The 6313-nt window shown below is 39.3% G+C and overlaps 1 pseudogene; it reads left to right on the top strand.

The window, feature by feature from the left end:
• Positions 1-958: 958 nt before the first annotated feature.
• Positions 959-1330, top strand: LOC148017880 (large ribosomal subunit protein uL29y pseudogene; annotated as a pseudogene).
• Positions 1331-6313: the final 4983 nt, after the last annotated feature.

Here is a 6313-nt window from a genome sequence, read left to right on the forward strand (position 1 = left end):
ACGAAGAGATTGATATGTTTGTGGATCTTGATGATAATGATCATGGGTAGTTGGCCCATCCAGAGGATGCGCAAGATTAGAGGGGGTGGATGTCGTATTGCTACGCATTCGAGAGAAGAATAAGGAATTTTGGTAGATTGGTGACTCGAGATGCAATCTCATGGACCACTTTGATTGTGACCAAGGGTTCGTTTGAAAGCTTGTGGCAACATTGGAGCCATTGAGCAGGGGAACCTAGTATTTATTCAGCTGACACTGGACAGTGTTGTATCTGATTTAGTCATTGGCAATGCACTGGTTGACATGTATGTGAAATGTGGGAGGATGGAAGATGGACGAAATGTTTTAATCGACTGCCTAAACAAGATAATGTCTCTTGGGGCTCAATTATTGCAGGGTATGCTCAGCATGGGCAGGGGATACTGGCTCTCAAACTCTTTGAGAAAATGCAGTAACATGGCATGAAACCAGATGAGTTCATGTTCTCTACAGCTTTGAAAGCATGTGAAACCACAGGCAATAGAGAATGGGGCGGCCGAATATGTGCGAAATATCACTAATTAGTCGGCTATTTTCAAGAAAAAGCTAATTTGGGGGCTGCTTTACTAGTTGGAAGGGAAGAAAAGAAAGGGCCACTTTTGGAGAGGAATTGGGAAAGGGAGGCGCAGAAAACATGGGAGGAGGAGACTAAAAAAGGGATTTTTCAAAAGAAAAAGAAGGAGGGAATTACAGAAAAAAAGGAGGAACGAGAAGGAGAAACAGAGGATTCGGTGACGCAGGAAAATTCGGAAATGGTGGCTAATGTAAGTTCTCTCTCGGTCATCGAAGGGAGGAGCAATGGAGGGGAACAAAAACGCATATGTTGAGGAAGACCCACAACCAACTCTTTTCCCTCAGAAGGTATTATCGGCACGGCTCTTTCCTCCATCGCTGCTCCTGCCGCGGTTCTGGCTTTGCAATGGCCAAGATCAAGGTTCATGAACTGCACACCAAGAGCAAAGGTGACTTGCAGGGCCGGCTGAAGGAGTTGAAGGCAGAGCTTGCTCTGCTGAGGGTCGCCAAAGTCACGGGTGGTGCTCCTAACAAGCTATCCAAAATCAAAGTAGTTAGGCTTTCTATTGCCCAGGTTCTTACAGTCTTGTCCCAGAACCAGAAAGCTGCACTTCGTGTTGCTTACAAAAAGGCAAAGCGATTGCCTCTTGATCTGCGCCCCAAGAAGACTCGGACTATTCGGCGCAGGCTTACCAAGCATCAGGCAAACATGAAAATAGAGAAACAAAAGAAAAAGTAAATGTACTTTCCCAGGAGAAAGTACGCACTCAAGGCTTGAATATGGCCAGGCAGAGGTTGCCGGCCTGGTGATTCACTCGTTTTCCACTACTTACAGTGGTGAGGAAGTTGATGCTATGGACTTTGATACACAGGAATACCAACTCTGAATTAAACAGATCCGTCTAAAATATTTTCAGCGTGGAAAACCAAAGCGACTGAAAACCAATGCGACGTGATCTGGAGCAGCTGCTTGATCTCATCTCCATAGCCTGCAAATCGAGGGCCCAGAAGTTGTTTTCTTTCCATCGCGTTTGTAGCCTTATTATACAATTGTTCTTGCATAGCAGCTTGCCTTTTCTTCGCTCTGTTCCTGTGGCTTTCATCAACATCCATCAACACAGGATTGCCTCTTGATTTCCATCACCATGACTTTGCTGTTCTATGAAAAGCTTCTTCACCGGTGAGACTGCTATTCAACACGTTATGATAAAACCTTGGAATCCTTGTCGAGGCATATCTGAGTTACCAAGAAGAGAATTCAACCATTTCAACTGCCTGGAGTTCGAGAAAGAACAGTCAATCACTGCTACTAGCAATGCCTATCCTATGGAAAACTGATGAATAGAAGAAAATCCATGTGTTATAATTGGAATGACCTGTGGAAAGCCTATTGATTCCCTTCTGAAGAATCTCCTATGCTTAAACATACCAGTACTTTTTGCAATTCCCTCTTGGTAGATATAAGTGAAGTGTCTTCAGTAGAGATGTGCCCTGTGCTCGATATTTACTAGTATCCCTTACAGATCAGAGAATATCATCTGCTTCTTTTGCTTTTCTCGATTTCAAACATTCATCCACTGTTACCTCCCCTGTTCTTCCCACTGTTTTCTATATGAAGGATAACTTCTAAGCAAAGGTCATTCAGATTATGTCCTGTATGAAACTGATGATGCATATGGAAATTTTTTTTTCTGTACTACAAACAAAAGACTACTGAGCTGTTGCTGTTACAGAAACATGTTGATATTAAAGATTGATGGCTAGAGTCAAATGTTGTATAATCTACAAAGAAACAGGGAAAGCTTAATGATAAAGACCTGGTTTACAGAAAAGGCATTATGGAAGCAAAGAGTTATAAGGACTGCAAATTCTGTCGCTGTCAAATGTGAACTGAATGGACATACTATCCTGAATAGCCTGTTCTTGCTTGTTGGATCTTCTATCCTGAAATTAAACAAGGACTTCTGTGGTCGCGACTTGGCTTTCAAATCCCTTTGACACCGCTCCTCGTGGAACTTGTTGCTAGAGGAGGGGGTGATGTCATGGACATGCTATGATTAACTCTACGGATTAATGAGAACATACTCTTAATAGGACATCCTTGAGCCAATCATGTAAATCAATCCTTCCCGTGTCATCATAGAACCTTCCAAAAGATATGCCATGTCATTGTTTATATCATCGATGATATCATCATGAAACATTTTAGAATATCTTTAGCCACCCTCCAACACATTTACAAGGAGGGGCCTGCTATAGAGCTTCTCAGTCTTGCCAATACCAGTCTTGGGAGCTCAAAGAGTCAAGATCTCTAAGTAAGTGATTTGAAGTCTAGTTCTAGTTCTTGTCTAGTCTAGGTATCTAGTCTTGTCTTGTCTTTCATTATACTCCTATTGTCTTCTGACCTTGTAATCACGCTATATGAGATCTTGTCTTATATTGTCTTCTATTTTTTTATCCTTTTCCAAGGAGATATTGTAATTCTGATATATTGTATCGATACCTATGGCCGTAGGTTGTGGCATCCTTCATACCCTATCGAGTCCTATTATCTATACCTAAGGTCCCAAGTTGTGGAATTTTCCATATCTTGTTAAGTTATCATTAAACCTTATCTCCCTACGTGGGATTATCTTATAATTAGAATTCTTGTTAAATCGTGACTAAATAGATGTATGATAAGCCTAAGACTTGGAATAAGCATTTGAATGCAACCTTGCGGGCCTACCACATCTCATTCAAGACATCCTTGGGATTCACTCTATTTCATTTTGTCGATGGCTAAGAGGCACTCTTGCACATTGAGGTAGAGTTAGCTAGTTTAAGTGCTGGAGAGGAACAATCTTGGACCTAATTTAAGAACAAGATCAAACAACATATTCTAGATCTTGAAATATTGCAATTAGATAGAGAAAAGACAATTTAACATTATGCTACCCAAGCATGGAAAATAAGAAAAAAGTTCAATGATAAGATCTTGAATATGAACATTATGAAAGGGTCTCTTATGCTTAGGTATGATAATAGGTTTGAGAAAAGGAAGGATGGTAAGTTTTAAGCTAAATGGAAAATACATTTTGTTCTACTAGAGAGGTACTCCAATGATAGTTATAAATTATAGGACATCTCACGCAAGATGTATGAAATCCTACTCAATGTTTGGATATTGAAACAATATCATTGTAAGGTCTTTCATCATAGTGTGTCTTCACGGGAAGAGACCTTGTAACCTATCAACACTTAAAAAAATATGAAGATGAATCCAATGGCATAAGTACCTCTAGCTTGAGAGGAGGGCTAAGTATGATTTGTGCATTTCTCAACCTTTTGTTCTTTTCATGTGAAATGTCCTTTTGAATTATGTAATAATCTATGTTTTTAAAAGCTTGCACATTTCTATCAAATAAGAGTGATTTACTTTTCCCATAGAAAATTGCTTTTTAGAAGTATTCCTCATTGTGGGAATATTTATGTACAGTAATTCTTACATTGGGCTCAGATAAATTTGGAGATAAGCCACACGCGATTAAAAAACCTTCTACAAGAAAGTGAACATGAAAAAAATGGGGATATGAGGACACCTTCTACAGAAAATTAAAATTTGACACTTTCTTGGAGCCAAGATCTTTGAGAATAAAAAGGGTGGGTGAGGCCCAGCTTGGATACACATGTCTTTGAGTATTTTAGGAAAATACTCCAATAACTCTTCCATGTGGTGCATATATCTAATTTTTATTTTTTTCTCTCTTATATTTTCCTCTTTTCATGCATCTCACTTTCTCTAGCCTATTATTAGCTTAACTATTACATTTTTCTTTCTTTTTTTCAACTTGTAGCTTTATACATATAAAAGGGTGTAATATTAAGGGGATATTTACAAAGTGAATAGAAAAGGGTTCAGTTTTATTTAGAAAAAATTCAGTGATAAGGATATTTATAAATAGGCCTTGAGGCACCTTATGTAGAAGATATGCATATAGTAACTTCCCGGAGGTCTATGCATATGCTTATGCCTATTCTTACCGCATTTGTCACACCACCTGCAAAATTGATTGTTGAAGATATGGTGGAGGAAATTTCAAAGAGCTTAAAAGACCTACAAATTGAGATGACCACAATGGAGCAACAGTCACTTAGTCCAGCTGCAATTTCAGCCCCAACTTCTTCTACTCTTACAAATTCTTCCAGGAATGAACATGTTTATCGTTGCATGTGGTGTGATAGTCCAGACCATGATATGTTTTGGGGATACACAATAGCCGATTAAACCAAATTTTGGTAAGGGTGGTATGAAGAAATTGATGGATGAGTCTCTTTTGCACTCTTCTTATGTGACACGAGAGGTGGCAAAAGAAGCTGCTGCATATGGGCTTCAGTTGGAGCTATTGCCAAAGGACAAATCTCCTTTATGGTCCTATGCACTGTATGTAGACAAGAAGGGAAAAGCTTCATCATCTCAACTTTCAGTCTAGGATATGCGATCAGAAAAGGGATTGGATGGAATGATCAAGATGATGTCTTTTCTATCTGTGCCTATATGGAAAAATCTCAAGGATTTGAAGCGCTTGTTGAGGAGAAGCAGAAAATAGATAATGATCAGCCCGAAGGATGAAAGAGAGTAACTAGGAGAACAGATCGAGTTCTTCAGCCTTCTTCTTCACGCCTTAAGCAAAGTATGGCTGATGTTTAGAAGCCGAAAGTATAGGAAGATCAGAAAGCCCCGAAGACAGGATCTGAAGCTGAAAAAGCAACCTAGATTCAAGCTACTTTCCGCCATTGAGATGACTACGGACTTGAAAAAGATACTTGAGGATCAGATTCTTAATAACAAAATTGAATTCACTCTTGGAGAAGTCTTGGGGATTTCCAAAAGATAATTTCATGATGTTATCATTGACATTATTTTTTCAAAAAAGACATGTTATTAAAGTGCGGACATAGGATATGATCCATCGAGAGGCTTTATCAGTTGCTAAGGCTATCATCTATGGGTTGCAAATTGAGGAGATTGATTCTTATGAGGCGATTATTAAGGAGTCCATAGATGGATTTTAATGTATGAAGTCGAAGAAGACTCTTCAGCCTTTACTTCAACTCGTACAGTATGCTAAGAGTGATGATGCACCTAGATTGGTTCCTTGTATATATTTTTCTCATAGTCATTGGGCTCGTGCAACTACTCAGACTGTAGTCAAGCTTGGTGAGACATAGACCCCTTGTGTTGCTCTTTTGGATCATGGCTCCGAGATTAATGTTATAGTGTGTAGATTGTATGATATTGTGGTAGATAGCGAGCTGATGTGGATCATGGTTGGCACATGTGTGTGACCAACAACACTGTAGGAGATTTGTATGGTGCTTGTCTGAACTTGAAGATTTCTATTAGTGATGTGGATAAGTATTATCATTTCTTTGTGCAAAATTCTTGTTTCTATCCTATTATTTTGGGGCAACCATTTATTACTAAGTCTCGGATGGAGACAAAGGTTTTGGATGATAGGTCTACCTATGCACGGATCTGAAGCAAAGATGGAAAGAGGGCTGTCTAGTTCATGACCATTTATGTCAACCATTAGTGAAATAAGGATTCTTTGAGGGATTCCTCTCTTCTAGCAGAGCCGGATTTTGTTTAGGTACCACTGCCTTGCGAGATGACAATGATATGAGACAGGGAAAGCGCTCGCCTCTTGGCAGCAGTAGTTTTTCCTCATGTGTTTATGGTGTATCTACTGAAAGTACTTTGTGTTTTTAGCATATTTCA

The sequence above is a fragment of the Lygodium microphyllum genome, chromosome 21 (assembly GCF_053477565.2).
Source record: "Lygodium microphyllum isolate KBCC chromosome 21, Lygodium_microphyllum_v1.1.10, whole genome shotgun sequence".
In the NCBI taxonomy this organism is placed as follows: domain Eukaryota; kingdom Viridiplantae; phylum Streptophyta; class Polypodiopsida; order Schizaeales; family Lygodiaceae; genus Lygodium; species Lygodium microphyllum.